Genomic DNA, 22,402 nt, shown 5'->3' with positions numbered 1-22,402 from the left:
CCGGTTAGCCTGACATCAGTCGTGGGGAAAATGCTGGAGTCCGTTATAAAAGATGTAATAGCAGAGTGCAATAATAACTCGTCTCCACTCCTAGTATTTCTAAATCCCACACATTCACTATAATGTGAACAATTATTTCCTGTTGTGTCTCTCTCAGATTTGTAAACTTCACTGTATTGGAGTGAGGTGACATCTACTGGCGGGAAGCAAGAACTGCAATCAAGCAGCAGAAACTCCACAGTCTGTCAGGGTTAAAGAAACATTGCAATGTGAGGAAACAACGAAGTGGTTTGATTGGGTAGATGGAGACATGATTCCACTTGTGGTGGTGTCTGAAGCAAAGGCCAGAAATACAGAATTGTCATTAATAAAAGAAATGAGGAATTCATGAAAAATGTAGCAACGTAGTGAATGGTTAGAATGTGGATAGAATAGAAAGTGAGATTGGATGGACAGAAGCAGTCTGAAAGGATGGCTGAAACAAAAGGTGAGTGCCCTGAAACGTTAACTGTGTTTCTCACAGCACAGATGCTGCCAGAGCTGCTGAACATTTCCAGCACTTTCTGTTTTTATTTCAGCATTTGCAGGATGTTGCTTTGATCTGAAAAAAAATGGATGATTGGCTGGGGGGTTCCAGTGAAATTCCACAGCAGCTAATAAAGCCTGACTTGTCAGCGGCTCGTTGGTCTAGGGGTATGATTCTCGCTTTGGGAGTATGGTTAATTAACATGCGAGAGATCCTGGGTTCAAGTCCCGGACGAGCCCTGGTCTGCTGCCATTTTTAGATTAAGGTTATCTATTGGTTTCAGCCTTGCAGAAGGTGGAATTGACTTCCATACGGAGCTGGCTTGAGGACCAGACAATTGGATTCAAAGAGCTTGTCGACAAAACTGTAATTAATGAAATGTACAGATAGCCAAGTGGGAATATAAAGTTATTGCTGTAATTGTGACCTGACTCCAAAAACAACAGGACTGGGTTCTGGAATGGAATGGAATTCTTCAGTGTTTCTGTTGTTTGGCTTGCATTGACTCATCGATTTTCTTGTTTTTCACTTTGTCGATGCCTTTGAATAATTGTGGATCCTTCTTCAGAGTGTCTTCTTTCACCAGGTAGTTCTGACCTCTGATGATGTTGATTGTAATCAGCTTCAATTCGCTGATAGTTTTGGAAGTGAGCAGATTTCCTTTGCTTGAGTCTACAACATGGAACTCAGTCTGACATGTGGACCCATGGGAGGATTTGAATGCCACCCCTGCGTTGGAGTTGCATCCATCCAATAAGAGACCGAGTAGAAGTGACAGTTCTGTCAGTCGAATATGAGACTTTTCATGGCAGGGTTGTGAGTTTGAGTGCCATTCTGTTTTTCCCTTTTGTAAGGCTTCATGAGCAGAGAGTACAGGGAGTGTTTGAAATGAGCAAGTCTCGCTTTGATTCAGGACTCTTACCTCTCAGCAGCATCTCACTATGAAAGATTGAATTTGATCTCATTTCATTCTCAGCTCGGGGTCTGTGCGGCTCAGTGGCACTTCTGGCTGTCTCCCGCTTCACAATCCATCAGGACTGAGAAAGCAATGGGGAATATTACTCACATGTTGTGTTCTTTAATTTTTTGGACAACTTGAATGTATGTATTTTCTTCCAAAACAAGGACACCAAGCCGCTGTTAATGTAGGGCTGAAATAGCTCAGTTGGGAGAGCGTGAAACTGAAGATCTAAAGGTCCCTGGTTCAATCCCGGGTTTCAGCAATTTCGCTTCCTTATGCGTCCCTTGCCTTGGTTCTGATTTTCCAGTTGCACAATTTTCTTTGAGATTATTTCCCAAGCACCAGTGGATTGAATTTGAGAAACAACACAGAGTCATTTACAACAGAGAAGGTGGTCATTTGGCCTATCATGTCCATGCTGGCTCTCCCCGGAACAATCCAGTCAGTTCCACTCACCAGCTCGATCCCTTTCCTCCTGCAAGTTTCTTTCCTTCAAGTATCCATCCAATTTCCTTTTCAAATCATTGATTGTCTCTGCTTCCACCACACTCGTGGGCCAAGACATTACCACCCACAACATAAAAAATTCCACCTCATCAAGGATGGGAAATACTTAAATCTTCTATATTTGCTTATTCTCTATTTCTATGAGAATAGACTGGCAGTCAACATGAAAGGAAACCCAAAAATCTTCGAGCAGCATGTAAATGATAAGTGGGTAGTAAGAGGTTGAGTCGGGCCTATTAGGGACAAAAAGGATAATATAAGCTTAGAGGTGCAGGGCAATGTTAATCTACTTAATGAGTACTTTGTATCAGTGATCACTAAGGAAGTGGAATTTGACAAAATATCAGTTGAAGTGAAGCAAGTAGAGGCAATGGAGAGAGTACAAATTAGGAGTGGGAGGTACTAAAAAGGCTGGCTGTGCTTAGGGAAGATAAATCACCTAGTCCGGATGGCTCACATCCCAGGTTGCGAAAGGAAATGCGGATGCAGATAACGGAAGGGCTTGCTATAATCTTCCAATCTTCCCTGGATACGGGGGAGGTGCCAGAGGATTAAACAGTGGCAAATGCGACACCCTTATTCAAGAAAGGGTGTAAGGACAGTCCGGGTAACTACAGGCTAGTTAGATTAACAGCAGCGGTGGGTAAGGTTTTAGAAAGAATAATCAGGGTAAAATATCAACAGTCACTTGGAGAGGTTTGAGTTAATTAAGGAGAGTGAGCATGGATTTATAAATGGGAGTTCATGCTTGACTAATCTAACTGCATTTTTTGATGAACTAACAGAGCAGGTTGATGAAGGGAATGCAGTGGATGTTGTTTATATGGATTTTAAGGAAGCATTTGACAAGGTACCACATAAAAGGGCGGTTAACAAAATTGAGGTTCGTGGTATAGGAGGGTCAGTGTCCAATTGGATAGAAAATTGGTTTAAGGACAGAAAACAGCGAGTCTTATTAAATGGTTCTTTGTCAGACTGGAGGATAGTCGACAGTGGTGTTCCCCAAGGGTCAGTGCTAGAACCACTGCTTTTATTGCTCAAGGTAAGTGACTTGGATCTTGGAATACAGAGTAGAATCTCAAAATATGCCAATGACACCAAACCTGGAGGAGCGGCAAACAGTGAAGATGATATGAACTGCCTGCAACAGGACAGTGATAGGCTAGCAGAATGGGCAGACATGTGGCAGATGGAATTTAATAGTGACAAGTGTGAGGTGATGTATTTTGGCATAAGGAATCGGGAGAGGCAATATATGCTTAATGGCACAGTTCTAAAGAGTGTACTGGAATAGAGGGACTTGGGGTTCATGTGCATCAATCTTTGAAGGTGGCAAGTCATATTGCGAGAGTGGTTCGCAAAGCATATGGGATCTTGGGCTTTACAAATAGAGGCATTGAGTACAAAAGCAGGGAAGTTATGCTGAACCATTATAAAACTCTGGTTAGGCCCCAATTGGAGTGTTGCTTCCAGTTCTGCTCAGCAGACTTTAGAAAGAATGTGAGGGTCCTTGAGAGGACGCAGAGGCGATTTACCGGAATGGATCCAGGGATGGGGGAATTTAGTTACAAGGTTAGGTTGGAAAAGCTAGGATTATTCTGCCTATATCAAAGGAGATTGAGTGGAGAATTGATAGAGGTGTATAACACCTCCAGAGAACAGGCCATCCTGGACTGGGTATTGTGTAATGAGAAAGGATTAGTTAACAATCTTGTTGTGTGGGGTCCCTTGGGGAAGTGCGCCCATAATATGATAAAATTCTTCATTAAGATGGAGAGTGAGAGAGTTGATTCCGAGACTCGGGTCCTGAATCTAAACAAAGAAAACTATGAAGGTATGAGGTGGGAGTTGGCTATGATAGATTGGGGAACGTTACTTAAAGGGTTGACAGTGGATAGGCAATGGCTAGCATTTAAAGAGCGCATGGATGAATTACAACAATTGTTCATTCCTGTCTGTGCAAAAGTAAAACAGGAAGGGTGGCTCAACTGTGGCTTACAAAAGAAATTAAGGAAAGTATTAGATCCAAGGAGGAGAAATATAAAATGGCCAGAACAAGCAGCAAACCTGAAGATTGTGAGCAGTTTGGAATTTAGCAGAGGAGGACAAAAGGATTGATTAAGAAGGGGGAAATAGAGTATGAGAGTAAGCTAGCAGAGAACATAAAAACTGACTGTAAAAGCTTCTATAAATATGTGTAGAGAAAAAGATTAGTGAAGACAAATGTGGGCCCCTTACAGTCAGAAACGGGGGAATTTATAATGGGGAACAAAGAAATGGCAGACCAATTAAATACATACTTTGGATCTGTCTTCACAAAGGAGGATACAAATTATCTCCCAGAAATGTTGGGGAACATAGGGTCTAGTGAGAAGGAGGAACTGTATGAAATCAGTATTAGTAGGGAATGTTTGGGAAATTGATGGGATTGAAGGCCGATAAATCCCCAGGGCCTGATAATCTACATCCCAGAGTACTTAAGGAAGTGGCCCTTGAAATAGCAGACGCATTTCTGGTCTTTTTTCAAAATTCTATCGACTCTGGAACAGTTCCAATGGATTGGACGGTAGTTAATGTAACTCCACTATTTAAAAAAAGAGGCAGAAAGAAAACAGCGAATTATATACCGGTTAGCGAGGCCTGGACAACGTATGCCAGCCAAGAGCGACGTCTCAATTCATTCCATCTTCGCTGCCTTCGGAGAATACTTGGCATCAGGTGGCAGGAATATATCTCCAACACAGAAGTCCTTGAAGCTGCCAACACCCCCAGCTTATACACACTACTGAGTCAGCGGCGCTTGAGTTGGCTTGGCCATGTGAGCCGCATGGAAGATGGCAGGATCCCCAAAGTCACATTGTACAGCGAGCTCACCACTGGTATCAGACCCACCGGCCGTCCATGTCTCCGCTATAAAGACGTCTGCAAAGGCGACATGAAATCGTGTGACATTGATCACAACTCGTGGGAGTCAGTTGCCAGCATTCGCCAGAGCTGGCGGGCAGCCATAAAGACAAGGCTAAATTGTGGCGAGTCGAAGAGACTTAGTAGTTGGCAGGAAAAAAGACAGAGGCGCAAGGGGAGAGCCAACTGTGCAACAGCCCCGACAAACAAATTTCTCTGCAGCACCTGTGGAAGAGCCTGTCACTCCAGAATTGGCCTTTATAGCCACTCCAGGCGCTGCTTCACAAACCACTGACCACCTCCAGGCGCGTATCCATTGTCTCTCGAGATAAGGAGGCCCAAAAGAAGCCTGACATCAGTCGTGGGGAAAATGCTGGAGTCCATTATAAAAGATGTTATAGCAGAGTGCAATAATAACTCGTCTCCACTCCTAGTATTTCGAAATCCCACACATTCACTACAATGTGAACAATTATTTCCTGTTGTGTCTCTCTCAGATTTGGAAACTTCACTGTATTGGAGTGAGGTGACATCTACTGGCGGGAAGCAAGAACTGCAATCAAGCAGCAGAAACTCCACAGTCTGTCAGGGTTAAAGAAACATTGCAATGTGAGGAAACAGCGAAGTGGTTTGATTGGGTAGATGGAGACATGATTCCACTTGTAGTGGTGTCTGAAGCAAAGGCCAGAAATACAAAATTGTCATTAATAAAAGAAATGAGGAATTCATGAAAAATGTAGTAACGTAGTGAATGGTTAGAATGTGGATAGAATAGAAAGTGAGATTGGATGGACAGAAGCAGTCTGAAAGGATGGCTTAATCAAAAGGTGAGTGCCTTGAAATGTTAACTGTGTTTCTCACAGCACAGATGCTGCCAGAGCTGCTGAACATTTCCAGCACTTTCTGTTTTTATTTCAGCATTTGCAGGATGTTGCTTTGATCTGAAAAAAAATGGATGATTGGCTGGGGGGTTCCAGTGAAATTCCACAGCAGCTAATAAAGCTTGACTTGTCAGTGGCTCGTTGGTCTAGGGGCATGATTCTCGCTTAGGGAGTATGGTTAATTAACATGCAAGAGATCCTGGGTTCAAGTCCCGGACGAGCCCTGGTCTGCTGGCATTTTTAGATTGAGGTTGTCTTTTGGTTTCAGCCTTGCAGAAGGTGGAATTGACTTCCATACGGAGCTGGCTTGAGGACCAGACAACTGGATTCAAAGAGCTTGTCGACAAAATTGTAATTAACTAAATGTACAGATAGCCAAGTGGGAATATAAAGTTGTTGCTGTAATTGTGACCTGACTCCAAAAACAACAGGACTGGGTTTTGGACTGGAATTCTTCAGTGTTTCTGTTGTTTGGCTTGCATTGATTCATCGATTTTCTTGTTTTTCACTTTGTCGATGCCTTTGAATAATTGTGGATCCTTCTTCAGGGTGTCTTCTTTCACCAGGTAGTTCTGACCTCTGATGATGTTGATTGTAATCAGCTTCAATTCGCTGATAGTTTTGGAAGTGAGCAGATTTCCTTTGCTTGAGTCTACAACATGGAACTCAGTCTGACATGTGGACCCATGGGAGGATTTGAATGCCATCCCTGCGTTGGAGTTGCGTCCATCCAATAAGAGACCGAGTAGAAGTGACAGTTCTGTCAGTCGAATATGAGACTTTTAATGGCAGGGTTGTGAGTTTGAGTGCCATTCTGTTTTTCCCTTTTTTAAGGCTTCATGAGCAGAGAGTACAGGGAGTGTTTGAAATGAGCAAGTCTCGCTTTGATTCAGGACTCTTACCTCTCAGCAGCATCTCACTATGAAAGATTGAATTTGATCTCATTTCATTCTCAGCTCGGGGTCTGTGCGGCTCAGTGGCACTTCTGGCTGTCTAACGCTTCACAATCCATCAGTACTGAGAAAGCAATGGGGAATATTACTCACATGTTGTGTTCTTTAATTTTTTGGACAACTTGAATGTATGTATTTTCTTCCAAAACAAGGACAACAAGCCACTGTTAATGTAGGGCTGAAATAGCTCAGTTGGGAGAGCGTTAAACTGAAGATCTAAAGGTTCCTGATTCAATCCCGGGTTTCAGCAATTTTGCTTCCTGATGCGTCCCTTGCCTTGGTTCTGATTTTCCAGTTGCACAATTTACTTTGAAATTATTTACCAAGCACCAGTGGATTGAATTTGAGAAACAACACAGAGTCATTTACAGCATAGAAGGTGGTCGTTTGGCCTATCACCTCCATGCTGGCTCTCCCCGGAGCAATCTAGTCAGTTCCACTCACCAGCTCGATCCCTTTCCTCCTGCAAGTTTCTTTCCTTCAAGTATCCATCCAATTTCCTTTTCAAATCATTGATTGTCTCTGCTTCCACCACACTCGTGGGCCAAGACATTACCACCCACAACATAAGAAAGTTCCACCTCATCAAGGATGGGAAATACTTACATCTTCCATATTTGCTTGTTCTCTATTTCTATGAGAATAGACTGGCAGTCAACATGAAAGGAAACCCAAAAATCTTCGAGCAGCATGTAAATGATAAGTGGGTAGTAAGAGGTTGAGTCGGGCCTATTAGGGACAAAAAGGATAATATAAGCTTCGAGGTGCAGGGCAATGTTAATCTACTTAATGAGTACTTTGTATCAGTGATCACTAAGGAAGTGGAATTTGACAAAATATCAGTCGAAGTGAAGAGAGTAGAGTCAATGGAGAGGGTACAAATTGAGAGAGGGAGGTACTAAAAAGGCTGGCTGTGCTTACGGTTGATTAATCACCTGGTCCGGATGGCTGGCATCCCAGGTTGCGAAAGGAAATGCGGATGCAGCTAATGGAAGAGTTTTCCATAATCTTCCAATCTTCCCTGGATATGGGGGAGGTGCCAGGAGTAAACAGTGGCAAATGCGACGCCCTTATTCAAGAAAGGGTGTAAGGACAGTCCGGCAAACTACAGGCTAGTTAGATTAACAGCAGCGGTGGGTAAGGTTTTAGAAAGAATAATCAGGGTAAAAAATCAACAGTCACTTGGAGAGGTTTGAGTTAATTAAGTAGAGTGAGCATGGATTTATAAATGGGAGTTCATGCTTGACTAATCTAACTGCATTTTTTGATGAACTAACAGAGCAGCTTGATGAAGGGAATGCAGTGGATGTTGTTTATATGGATTTTAAGGAAGCGTTTGACAAGGTACCACATAAAAGGGGGGTTTACAAAATTGAGGTTCGTGGTATAGGAGGGTCAGTGTCCAATTGGATAGAAAATTGGTTTAAGGACAGAAAACAGGGAGTCTTATGAAATGATTCTTTGTCAGACTGAAGGATAGTCGACAGTGGTGTTCCCCAAGGGTCAGTGCTCGAACCACTGCTTTTTTTGCTAAAGATAAATGACTTGGATCTTGGAATATTGAGTAGAATCTCAAAATATCCCGATGACAACAAACTTGGAGGAGTGGCAAACAGTGAGGATGATATGAACTGCCTGCAACAGGACAATGATAGGCTAGCAGAATGGGCAGACAGGTGGCAGATGGAATTTAATAGTGACAAGTGTGAGGTGATGTATTTTGGCATAAGGAATAGGGAGAGGCAATATTTACTTAATGGCACAGTTCTAAAGTGTGTGTTGGAATAGAGGGGCTTGGGGTTCATGTGCATCAATCTTTGAAGGTGGCAAGACATATTGCGAGAGTGGTTCGCAAAGCATATGGGATCTTGGGCTTGAAAAAAAGAGGCATTGAGTACAAAGCAGGGAAGTTATGCTGAACCATTATAAAGCTCTGGTTCGGCCCCAGTTGGAGTGTTGCTTCCAGTTTTGCTTACCACACTTAAAAAAGAATGTGAGCGTCCTTGAGAGGATGCAGAGGAAATTCACCAGAATGGATCCAGGGATGGAGGATTTTAGTTACAAGGTTAGGTTGGAAAAGCTAGGGTTGTTCTACCTGCATCAAAGGAGAGTGAGGGGAGAATTGATAGATGTGTTTTCGGCTATGACAGTTTTAAATAAGTTGGCAAGGAAACATTGTTCCCGTTAACTATTGGTACAAGGACTAGGGGACACAGATTGAAGGTTTTGAACAGGAGGTACAGGGGGAATGTGCGCAAGAACTTTCTTACACTGATTGGTGATGATCTGTAACTCGCTGCCCACGAGGGCGGTGGAAATGGAGACAATCGAGGATTACAAAAGGAATTTGAATGGGCACTTGAAGGAAATAATTTTACAGGGCTATGGGGATCGAGCAGACAAGTAATAACTCGTCTCCACTCCTAGTATTTCTAAATCCCACACATTCACTATAATGTGAACAATTATTTCCTGTTGTGTCTCTCTCAGATTTGTAAACTTCACTGCATTGGAGTGAAGTGACATCTACTGGCAAGAAACAAGAACTGCCGTGATGAGATCAGCCATGATTGTATTGAATGGCAGAGCAGGCTCGAGTGGCTGACTTGCCGACTCCGGCTCCTCGTTCTTATGTTCATAGAATCATACAGCACAGAAGGAGGCCATTCGGCCCCATTGTGCCTCTGCTGACTCTCTGACAAAAAGATGCAATTAGTCCAACCCCCTGCCTATTTCCCCATAATCCTGGAGAATTTCACTTTGAAATATTTGTCCAATTCCTTTATGAAAGTTATAATTGAATCTGTTTCCACCACCCTGTCAGACAATTCATTCCAAATCCGAATCAGTTACTGGGTAAAAAGATCTCTCCTCACCTCCCCTTGACATTTTTGGCCAATTATTTTAAATCTGTGTCCTCTGGTTACTGACCCCCAGGACAGGGGAAACAGTTTCTCCCTCTCTACCCTATGAAAATCCTTCATGATTCTGAACATCTCTATTAAATCTTCCCTTAACCTTCTCTACTCTGAGGAGAACAATCCCAGCTTCACCAGCCTGTCCAGAGAACTGACACCCCTCATCTCTGGTATCATTCTAGTAAATCTCTTCTGAACTGTCTCAGAAGCCTTGATGTCCTTTCTAAAGCCTGGTGCCCAGAACTGGACACATTACTCGAGCTGAGATCGAGCCAGCGACGCCCACATCCCACGAACGAATAAAAAAACGCTCCCGAACCAGTCCCCAATTCTTAAGCATTTATCGACGTTCCCTGCCCAGTCCCCAAATCTTATTCATTTAGAAACGCTCCCTGCCCAGTCTCCAACTCTTATTCAATTATAGACACTCCCTGCCCAGTCCCCAATTCTTATCCATTTACAGACGCTTCCTGACCAGTACCCAAATCTTATTCATTTAGAGACGCTCCCTGCCCAGTCCCCCAATTCTTATCCATTTGCAGACGCTCCCTGCCCAGTCCCCAATTCTTATCCATTTCTAGACGCCGTTTCGGGAAGCCTCACCGGGAAAAGCTTCACCACCGCCATCCGCAGGGATACAGATGGGATTGTTCCATCTTATTGTGGCCCTGAGGCCCTGCTCCAGCTGTGTGAGCCCGCAAAGTCTTCTCGCACTTTGTGAATATCCCGCTCCAACTCCGAACCCGCAGCTCCAGCTGCTGACAAAGCTCTCTACCGCGCCTGCGCGCCCCGCTCCTGTCACAGATAGGGCGGATTCTAGGCCGCTGAGCATTCTGGGTATCACACCTGTCATTAATGCTATTCTTTCAGCTGAAAGGTTTTATTACGTACATTTCATGACCTGGTATCGTCGTGAGTGTTTTCTTTTGCACCTGTCAGTGCCTGGGAGGATAGAGTCAGCTTCACTTTGTAGCCATGAGTTTCTGGTGTGAGAAAGTGGTGTTTAACTCAGGATATTTCAGTTTTTGGTCTGTGACTGTGGGTATTATTCAGTACCTGTTTGTTTCTGCTATTGCTCTGTGAGTTTCATCACATATCTTTCAACAACTTGTATGTGAGCATCAGCTTTTGTCTATATCTATCAGTTTCTGAGAAGTGAGAAAGGGTTTGATTCTATCCCTATCAGTTTCTGTTACATGCATGTGTCTTTAATCTGCACCTCCTCTGAGTGTGTCTTCGTCTCTGTACTTGTAGGTGAATATGTGTTTTGCTTTGTACCTCTCAGTCTTTGAAGGGTGAGCCTGGGTTTGAACCTAATTTCCTTTGTACCTTGCAGTTGGGATATGAAAGAAAGATTTTTACACGTTACCTGCCAACTGCTGCTACGTGACTGTGGGTTTCACACTGTATCTGTCAATTTCTTGTCTGGTAATGTGAAGTTTACAGTGTACCTGTCAGTTTCTTGTATGTGAGTGTTGATTTCACTCTGAAAAGAATCACAGATCATAGAATAGTTACAGAACAAAAGGAAGCCATTCAGCTCATTGTGCTTGTGCTGCTTCTATGCACGAGCAACTCAGCTCATGTTTTTCCTCATGTTGCTTTTGGTTCTTTTGCCATTCACCTTAAATCGGTGTCCTCAGGTCACAGAGCCATGAATAATATTCCCCATTGCTTTCTCAGCACTGATGGATTGTGAAGCAGGAGACAGCCAGAAGTCCCACTGAGCCGCACTGACCCCGAGCTGGGAATGAAATGAGATGAAGTTCAATCTTTCACAGCGAGATGCTGCAGAGAGATGAGTCCCGAATCAAAGTGAGACTTTCTCATACTTTTGCTGAATTTCATTTAAAACACTCCTTGTACTCTCTGCTAATGAAGCCTTAAAAAAGGGAAAAACAAAATGGCACTCAAACTCACCACCCTGAAATTAAAAGTTTAATGTTTGACTGACTGAACTGTCACTTCTACTTATTGGATGGATGCAACTGTATTCTCCAACGCAGGGGTGGCATTCAAATCCTCCCATGGGTCCACATGTCAGACTGAGTTCCATGTTGTAGACTCAAGCAAAGGAAATCTGTTCAGTTCCAAAACTATCAGTGAGTTGAAGCTCATTACGATCATCATCATCAGAGGTCAGAACGACCTGGTGAAAGAAGACAATCTGAAGAAGGATCCACAATTATTCAAAGGCATCAACAAAGTGAAAAACAAGAAAATCGATGAGTCAATGCAAGCCAAACAACAGAAACACTGAAGAATTCCATTCCATTCCAGTCCAGAACCCAGTCCTGTTGTTTTTGGAGTCAGGTCACAATTACTGCAACAACTTTATATTCCCACTTGGCTATCTGTACATTTAGTTAATCAAGCTCTTTGAATCCAGCTCTCTGGTCCTCAAGCAGGCTCCATATGGAAATCAATTCCGCCTTCTGCAAGGCTGAAACCAATCAATGACCTTAAACTAAAAATGCCAAAGAAGAAGGACTTGTCCAGGATTTGAACCCAAGATCTCTCACACATTAATTAATCACTCACCCTAAGCAAGGATCATACCCCTAGATCAACATGCCACTGATATCAGAACTTCCTTTTAGCTCCTGTGGAATTTCACTGGCAGCCAAAGCCGACCATCCATTTTTTTTTTCAGAGCAAAGCAACATCTTGCAAATTCTGAAATAAAAACAGAAAGTGTTGGAAATGTTCAGAAACTCTGGCAGCATCTGTGGAGAGAGAAACAGAGTTCAACCTTTCAGGGCGTTTACCTTTTGTTTGAGCCATCCTTTCACACTGCTTCTGTCCACCAAATCTCACTTTCTATTTTATCTAGATTCCACCCACTCACTACCTAAATACATTTATCATGAATTCCTCATATCTTTTAATAATTTTCTTTTGGGCCTCCTTATCTCGAGAGACAATGGATACGCGCCTGGAGGTGGTCAGTGGTTTGTGAAGCAGCGCCTGGAGTGGCTATAAAGGCCAATTCTGGAGTGACAGGCTCTTCCACAGGTGCTGCAGAGAAATATTTAATAATGACAATTTTATATTTCTGGCCTTTGCTTTGGACTCCACCTCAAGTGGAATCATGTCTCCATCAACCCAATCAAACCCATTCACTATTTCCTCACATTGCAATGTTTCTTTCACCCTGACAGATGATGGAATTTCTGCTGCTTGATTGCAGTTCTTGCTTCCTGCCAGTAGATGTCACCTCACTCCAGTACAGTGAAGGTGACAAATCTGAGAGCACACAACAAGAAGTAATTGTTCACGTTGTTCATTGTTCAGTGAACAGGTCCCTCTATTCCTGCACACTCTTTAGAACTGTGCCATTAAGTATATATTGCCTCTCCCTATTCCTTCTGCTAAAATGCATCACCTCACACTAGTCACTATTAAAATCCATCTGCACCTGTCTGCCCATTCTGCTAGCCTATCACTGTCTTGTTGCAGGTGGTTCATTTCATCCTCACTGTTTGCCACTTCTCCAAGTTTGGTGTTATAGGCATATTTTGAGATTCTACTCTATATTCCAAGATCCAAGTCATTTATCTGTCGCAAGTAAAAAGCAGTGGTTTCAGCAGTGACCCTTGGGGAACAGCACTGTCGACAACCTTCCAGTCTGAGAATGAATCATTTATTACGACTTGCTGTTTTCTGTCCTTAAGCCAATTTTCTATCCAATTGGACACTGACCCTCCTATTCCATGAACCTCAATGTTGTTAATCACCCTTTTATGTGTCGTTTCTTAAAATCCATATGAACAACATCCACTGCATGCCCTTCATAAACCTTCTCTGTTCGTTCATCAAAAAATGCAGTTAGATTAGTCAAGCATGAACTCCCATTTATAAATCCATGCTCACTCTCCTTAATTAACTCAAACCTCTACAAGTGACTGTTGATTTTTTCCCTGATTGTTCTTTCTGAAACCTTACCCACCACTGCTGTTAATCTAACTGGCCTGTAGTTAGCCGGACTGTCCTTACACCCTTTCTTGAATAAGGGTGTCACATTTGCAACTGTTTAATCCTCTGACACCTTCCCCGTATCCAGGGAAGATTGGAAGATTATAGCAAGCCTTTCTGTTATCTGCATCCACATTTCCTTTCGCAATCTGGGATGAAAGCCATCCGGACCAGGTAATTTATCTTCCTGAAGCATAACCAGCCTTTTCAGTACCTCCCTCTCTCAATTTGTACCCTCTCCATTGCCTCTACACTCTCCACTTCTCCTGATATTTTGTCAAATTCCACTTCCTTAGTGATCATTGATACAAGGTACTTATGAAGTAGATTCACATTGCCCTGCAGCTCTAAGTATATATTACACTCTTTGTCCCTAATGGGGCCCACTTCACCGCTGACTACCTGCTTATTATTTATATACTGCTTGAAGATTTTAGGGTTCCCTTTCATGTTGACTGCCATTCTATTCTCGTAGAGATAGGGAATAAGCTAAATATAGAAGATATAAATATTTCCCATCCTTGGGTGAGGTGGAATTTTTTTATGCTGTGAGTGGTAATGTCCTGACCCACGAGTGTGGTGGAAGTAGAGACAATCAATGATTTGAAAAGGAAATTGGATGGATACCTGAAGCAAAGGAACTTGCAGGAGGAAAGGGATCGAGCAGGTGAGTGGAACTGAGTAGCTGGCTCCGATAATTGCTGCAGTCACTGCGATCCCCCTTAATTTTGTACAAGGTGACAATGTTTGCATCACGCATGTTTTGAGCCCTTGTTGAGCTCGACTATGGAGGGCTCACTGTCCAGTTCCTCCATGACAGGGAAGTCTGGAATGGCACTGAGAGCTACTTCAATGACAATGTTCTCCGTTATGTAGAGTTCAAGATAATGCTCCAGTCACCTTTCCATCTGCTTGTTAGGTTCAGTGATGATCACCCCTCTCTTTGTCTTCAAAAGGTGCTGATTTAGTTACTACTGGGCCCATTGCTTTCTTAATTCCTTCATACATCCCTCTAGCATCCCCGGATTCATCAGCAGAGTTTTAACCAGTATTGATTGGTGCAGTGCCGAGCAGTCTGCAGAGACTTGTTTCTGGCAGCTCTGAGAGCATTTAGATGTTGTTTGCTGGGGACTTGTTTGTAGTTCATGAGGGCTCTCCTCTTAGTTACAGTAACTGACTCCATTTCAGTCCAATAAGCCTCAAACCAGTCAGCATTCCTCCCATCTCTTTTCCTATACACAGTGAGTGCAGAGTTATAGATGGTGGTGTGCTGATGATTCCACTTTGACACTGTACTGAGGCCTTGAGCATTGTTGTCTGAAAGAGCCTGATCGAGGATGTTGAGGAACTCCTGGGTCCTTTCTGGATCAGTGGTTCGGCAAGTGTTGATCAGAAGACGAGCTTTCATCATGGATGGATGAAGCTTCCTTGGCTGAAGCCTGACCTTGTTACACACCAGGGAGTGATCAGTGTCTCAGTCAGTGCTGTGATAGCTGCGAGTGATGAGGACACTGCTGAGGGTGTTATGTCTGGTGATGATAAGGTCTAGCTGGTGCCAATGGCATGATCTCGGATGTCTCCAGGACACCTTGTAGCACAGCTTGACCTGGAAGTAGCTGTTCATCACACAGAATCCATGGTGACAGCATAGCTCCAGCAACCTCTGTCCATTTTCGTTCATCTTGCCAATCCCCTGGTGACCTATGCACATTGGCAAAGCTGTGTAGTCAGTACCCAAGCTTGTGTTGAAGTCTCCTAGAAGGTACAGTCCCTCAGTGCTGGGAATTCTACTGATGGCCGTGTCAAGTGTCACATAGAATTGATCCTTGACATCTGGGGTGGAGGTGAGTGTCGGGACATAGATGCACATGAGATTAACTGGGCCCACACTTGTTGACAAGTGAAGAGTAAGAAGTCTCTCTGAGCCTACTGTGGGTGATTCACTCATTTGAAGTGGCGTGTATTTTACTGTGAAACCCACTCCATGCTCACGAGTTGCCTCTTGGGCTTTCCCCTGCCAGAAGAAGGTGTAGTGTTTCTCTTTGAGGGATCCACTTTGAACGAGTCTAGTTTCTTGCAGCACAGCAATGTCCACATTGAGCATTGTGAGTTCCTTGTCGATCACAGCTGTCTTGTGTGTGTCATCAACCTGCAGAAGGGTGTCAGTAAGGCCAGGACACATGGTCCTCACATTCCAGCTTGTGATGCGAAGGACTGGTGTCTTCTTTGTTGAGTTTGTTTTTCTTGGTGCATAGATTATCAATCCGCCTGTTGAGAGATGACTCTCTAAGCTCCAAGCACCCATTGAAGCAAGCAGGTCGTGGCTTCACAGCACCTAACTGACTGGGGGCTGCCCAGCTTGGAGTGAATGGTAGCTATCCAATGAGACACTAAGAGCTCTCCCACTGTCCGAAGTAACCCCTGGCGCTCATACTCTACACCAATTGAATGAGAGCTTATAATCAGTAACTGTTTATTCCCGGGTTGTGCTCATGTTTAACCACGAAGCTGGAGTGTCCTCTCTAGGGCACAGGCCTGGGCAAACAGTATGGAGACCCTGAGCATCAGGACCCCCTCTCAGCATTGCTCGTATTGTCCAAAGGAAAGGAAAAACCAGTACTGTTTGTTACCAGTTCTGTTGTAGGAGTTGCTGGAAAACTGCCTGATAAGTCACAGGTAACCGCCTCCAGGACTCCATTCCGGATTTACTGTCCAGGTTTACTGCCTCAGCCTTCTTATTTATTTATTTAGAGATACAGTACTGAAACAGGTCCTTCCAGCCCACCGAGTCTGTACCAACCATCAACCACCCATTTATACTAATCCTACATTAATCCCATATTCCTACCACATCCCCTCAATTCCCCTACCACCTACCTACACTAGGGGCAATTTACAATGGCCAATTTACCTATCAACCTGCAAGTCTTTGGCTGTGGGAGGAAACCAGAGCACCCGGCAGAAACCCACGCAGTCACAGGGAGAACTTGTAAACTCTGCACAGGCAGTACCCAGAATCGAACGCGGGTCACTAGAGGTGTGAGGCTGCGGTGCTAACCACTGCGCCACTGTGTCTTCTCCAGACACCCCTTGAGAAGTGAGACTTTTTGCCCAGAGATGGGGCTCTGTTTCTTGGCATCAGGATGGAACCACACACCAGTGGGCCTGTATGACATGCACAAGGATATCACACACTGCCCCATCTCTGGTACAGATCAGAGTCAGACACTGAACAGATTGCAACCCACAAGGACATCACAACCTTCCCGCTCTCTGGGACAGGTCAGTGTGATACACCAAACAAACAGCACCCCACAGGGACCTCATAAATGCCACGTCCCTGTGACAGATCAAGGTCAGACACTGCAAATATTGCAACCACAGGAACGTCACAAATTGCCCCATCCCTCGGACAGCTCGGGGTCTGACATTGAACATATTGCAACAACAAGGACATTACTGTATAACTCCCTCCATTCTGAAAAACAAGCATTCACCCTACTTTTTACCCTGCAGCCAATTTTGGATCCACACTGCCACTGCCCCTTTAATCCCATCTGCTTGAATTTTGTTAGCAAGTCATAGAGAGATGCAAAACTGAAACAGGCCATCCGGCCCACTGAGTCTGTGTTGACCAACCACCACCCATTTATAGTAATCCTACACCATAATCCCATATTCCCTACCACATCCCCACCATTCTCTTACCTACACTTGGAGCAATTTACAACAGCCAATTTACCTATCAACCTGCAGTCTTTGCTTGTGGGAGGAAACCGGAGCACCCAGCAGAAAAACACACAGTCACAGGGAGAACTTGCAAACTCTGCACAGGCAGTACACAGAACTGAACCTGGGTTGCGAGAGCTGTGAGGTTGCAGTGCCAACCACTGTGCCATTGTGCTGCCCCAAGTCTAGTTTATTGTTCCTTTTCAAACACAATTTTGACGTCCATACACGTACCATTAACCTCACCACCCTCGTCAACTCTCTCTGAAACTTCATCAAAGAAATTAATTCATTAATTATTTCAGACACAATCTTCTGTTAACCAATCTGTACTGGCTGTCATTTATTAGCCCATGTTCTACCAAGTGACAGTTAATTTCCTCCTGGATAATTGTCTCTAAAAGTTTCCCCACCACCAACATTAGACTAATTGGTCTGTAGTTCCTGGGTTTATCTCTCTTTTTAAACAGGGCTGTAATATTCACAACCCTTGCAGACTTATCTTTTAATTCTGGAAAGTCTATTGCAGACAATCACTTTGGGCATGACTTTAACCAATTAAAGCAACAGGATACTTGATTAATAAGTCCAGAACTTTTATTGAGAGTAAAATAGTACTTAATAATTGAAAGTAAAATTATACTTAACAAACTTGGGGAATATAACTTTACAGCTCTGGGGACTGGTCGAGCTTGGTCTCAGAGTGTCACGGTCCTCTTTGTCCAGTCTAGATCCCTCGTCAGATGGAGAACTTGGTTGATGATCTGAGTCTCTACCCCTGAGATCTTCTAGTGTTCCTGCACACTGAAACCTTACAAGATCCCTACTTTTAACCCCTGGATGGCCATCACACCACCATGTAAAATAATAATTGGTCCTAGCTGTTGCTAGGTACATTTAATTAGTTCTTAATAATGTCTTCCACTAACAGTTACCTGTCCTCAGAATCTCAGACATGAGTACAATGGAGTGGTTTCACACTGTCTCCCAATCTGATCTGAAACAAGTTTCCTGTTCATTAAATCGAGACTCTTGAAGGTCACGATGTAGCATACCATGGGTTTTATCAGGGGTCCGAGAAAGGTCCATTGTTTGAATAAATTTAGCTGAAACTGTCCTTTCCCACACAGACACAGAAACTCACAGTAATTAGATTGAACTAACTTTAAATGAAAACCCATTCTCTCTAAAATGTTTATTGATTCATTAATTATAACTCAATCAAGGTTCATTACTTTTACAATCATCTGTTTCAGGATGGGTAGCTACTCATTAATTATACAGGATATAAACGTTAGTACTGAACACAAAATGGTTCCTTTGGTCATGTGTTCATTATAAAATGGCTTTCTTAACGTTGTTAGTTATGACAATGGATACATGATAAAAATGGTCAAGTTAAACTGAGATCGAACTACCCAAGCTTACCTCCATCCTCCAGTCCTCTGGCATCATTCCCATATTCAAGGAGGATTGAAAGATTGTGGTTCGAGTCTCTGCTATTTCCACCCTGACTTCCCTCAGCAACCCAGGATGCAGCCCATCCAGACCGGGTGACCTGTAGACAGGTGTGAGCACTGCTAACCTTGTAATTGTCTCCTCTTTATCTATTTTCATCCCCTCCAAATTCTCCACTTCCTCCTCCTTTACTGTGACATTTGCAGCACCCGTTTGTTTTGTGATGACAGTTGAAATGTACTTAATTAGTACCTCAGCCACACCCTCTGCCTCCACAGGATCTCCTAATTGACCCACCCTTTCATTGACTGTCCATATGTTGGTAAAAGACTTCAGTGTTCACAGTTATGTGACCTGCTAATCTTTTCTCATACATTCTCTTGCTGATCTCATTTCCTTTTTCAGCTCTCCTCTGTACTTTCTGTATTCTGCTTGTTTCTCTCCTGCATATGAATCCTCACATGATTTTTCAGTGAATGGTTTTTGAACTATTTTGTAAAAGGATTTAGTTTTGTAAATTTCTCCCTAGCTCCCCTCATGGTCAGGCAGAAAGTTTAACTGCTGTGTTTTCAAACAGCAACAGCTTTATTTGAAAAGCCATTATGACAGGATTCCGGGTTTTAATCCAGTCACAAATCTGGTTCTGATGTCTTGTGGCTCCAGCTGTCACATGACCTGTCAGAGGATGACCTCATAATTGACCCAGTCATGGAGCTGTGGGTTGATGTTTAAATTGCTTCAAAATAATTTTCCAGAAGGACAATCAAAATGAATCGATATATAAAAGGTAGATTTTGTGAATTTGTGCTCCCAGTGGAAATTCCTGCAGAGTCTGCTGGTTTTCATATCCCCAATTCCCCACAGGAAGCTCTGTGCTCGGAGTCTGTATTCATTACATCAACATTATACAGAATCATTTCATGGGAGACCCCAGTGTGAATTGTAGACAGGTGGGTCAGTTTTAACTTTCAAAGTAACACAGAAGCAAAATACTGCTGATACTGGAAATCTGAAATAAAAACAGAAAATGCTGGAAATACTCAGCAGGTCTGGCAGCATCTGTGGAGAGAGAGACAGAGTTAACGTTTCAGATCTGTGACCTTTCATCAGAACTGAGCTGAAATTGTCTGAGGGACTGCGATTGTGGAATCAATTTCAGGGTCAAAGACATTGTACTTGGTAAGGATAGGAAGATGGAGACTATTAAGTACAGTGCAAAAATATAGATGCTTTTACATTATTTTAATCAAAATTGATTTAAACTTTGTGCTCATGAATCCTATCTTTTGATCACAATGACACTGATAACAATGGAAAAAGCAAGACTTGCATTTCACGACCACAGGACATTGCAAACCCTTTTACAGCCAATGAAGGAAGGACTTTTAAAGTGTAGTCACTCAACAGTACAATAGAGTACCCTACAATAAAGATGTATAAGATTCTCACCACACAACTGCCAGACAATGACCATCCCAAACAAGAGAGAATCTAACCATCTCCCTTTGACATTCAATGGCATTACCATCGCTGAATCCCCCACTCTCAACAACCTGGGGGTTACCATTGAGCAGAAACTGAACTGCAGTAGCCATATAAATATTATGGCTACAAGAGCAGGTCAGAGACTAGGAATCCTGCGGCAAGTAACTCACCTCCTGACTCCCCAAAGCCTGGACATTAGTCAGGGGTATGATGGAATACTCTCCACTTGTCTGGCTGGGTGCAGCTCCAACAATACTCAAGAAACTCAACAGGACAAAGCAGCCCGCTTGATTGGCACCCCATTTACAACATTCATGCCCTCCATCACTGGCACACAGTGGCAGCAGTGTGTACCATCCACAAGATGCACTGCAGCAATGTGCCAAGGCTCCTGAGACAGCACCTTCCAAACCCGCGACCTTTATCACCTAGAAGGACAAGGGCAGCAGATGCATGGGAACACCACAACCTGCAAGTTCCCCTCCAAGCCACACACCATCCTGAATTGTAACTGTATCACCGTTCCTTCACTGTTGCTGGGTCAAAATCCTGGAACTCTCTTCATAACAGCAGCACATGGACTGCAGTGGTTCAAGAAGGCAGCTCAGCACCACCTTCTCAAGGCAATTAGGGATGGATAATAAATGCTGGCCCAGCCAGCGACACCTACCTCCCATGAATGAATTAAAAAAATGATAATATCCTGTAATCCTCCAAAGTAGAAAATACAGATGGAAATGAAAAATAATAAAACAGTCAGCATGGATTTCATAAAGAAAGACTTGATGAACCTTATCTTTGAAAAATCAACAGCAAGAGTAATATAGCAGATGTAGAAGAGTTTAAGTTAATAAAGCCTCATCCATTTATGTGCTTGAACCATCAAATTGTGGGTGAACAAACAAACATACTAACTGACAGAGTTGCATGTTGTGCTTTCTAAATTACCCTAAAGTAGGGTGTTAATGAGTTAAAGCTTCAGGTTGCTGCAACCAGAATAGCCATTGTCCACTATCAGTTTTACTGTTATAAATAAAGGGTGGAACATTCATTGTGAATCTATAGAAACAGTCTGGTCCTGCACACTGCAGACACATCCACGTCATCACCAACCAGCTCTCCTATAATTGGTGCAGTTATTTGACTTTGCCCCATTCGCTCCATGGAATTACTTTTAAAAGATTTTAAATTACAAGCAGTTTTGTTAATGTTCAGCCTTTGAGAAGAAATCATTCCCTGGCCACAGTGGAGACAGCATTGAATATAAAACAGTAGACTACCAGGTAACACAGTGAAAGCTGATCAGCTAATCTATAATTACTTACATTTCTTAATTTTGCTCTTGCTATTCGGTTTTTCATCATTTTCAGCTCCTGACTGTGGATATTATTGTGATTAAATGTGAAAAGATGCACTGTGTCTCAGCCCCGGTATATTGGCTCTTTCTCTGTACAGTGCTGTATACACTCAGATACTGACAGTGTCTCTCCCTCCCTCAACTTTCCAGCCCTGACGGTGCAGAAAGCGCTGCTCAAAGTTACACATTCTGACTGTTTGCAGTTGATTAGTGAGAGATTATTAACGTATCCTTCTGCAGCGCTGCCTCGGTTAATAACAGCAGATCTAAGCCACATTTCAGATACAGAAACAGACGCATCAATTATTCACTCTTTCCCAGAGTGAGTGAGGCCGGGACAAGCAGCAACATTCCGGCCCCACACTCTGCAATTACCCAGCACCAGTGGAAAGCAGTGAATACAGATTCAATCAGTGGGTTAATGTCCATTACAGGGATGCAAGATTCCACAGCCCAGGATAAACATCCCCATACACCGAGAACAAGCTCAGGAAAACCCGGGGGAGTTAATATCCCAGTCACTGAGCATTCCAGCAACATTGAACAAGTTCCTGAACTGAGTGAACCTTTCAAAGTACAGAAGTGAGGACGAAGTCAAAAAGGTCTGAACAGTTGAGGTGACTGAGCGGTTTCAGCTTCTCTGTTCAGGTTGCAGCTTTCACTGGAGGCATGTGTTCAAATCCCACTTCTGACAACTTGATTTTCAGTTACTTTGCAGAGCTTCCTTGAAGGTTTGAGGTAGAGTAAA

At 43.3% G+C, this 22,402-nt stretch overlaps 1 non-coding gene across 1 annotated transcript; it reads left to right on the top strand.

Moving 5' to 3' along the window:
* The first annotated feature begins 676 nt into the window (after nt 1-676).
* trnap-ugg (transfer RNA proline (anticodon UGG)) lies at nt 677-765 on the top strand. The gene is given in 2 exon segments: nt 677-712; nt 730-765. It is a non-coding gene; the product is annotated as a tRNA-Pro (tRNA).
* The last annotated feature ends 21,637 nt before the right edge of the window (nt 766-22,402 follow it).

The sequence above is a fragment of the Heterodontus francisci genome, chromosome 35, assembly GCF_036365525.1.
Source record: "Heterodontus francisci isolate sHetFra1 chromosome 35, sHetFra1.hap1, whole genome shotgun sequence".
In the NCBI taxonomy this organism is placed as follows: domain Eukaryota; kingdom Metazoa; phylum Chordata; class Chondrichthyes; order Heterodontiformes; family Heterodontidae; genus Heterodontus; species Heterodontus francisci.
Note: the sequence above shows the minus strand (reverse complement) of the source record. Positions and strands in the feature narration are given on the sequence as shown.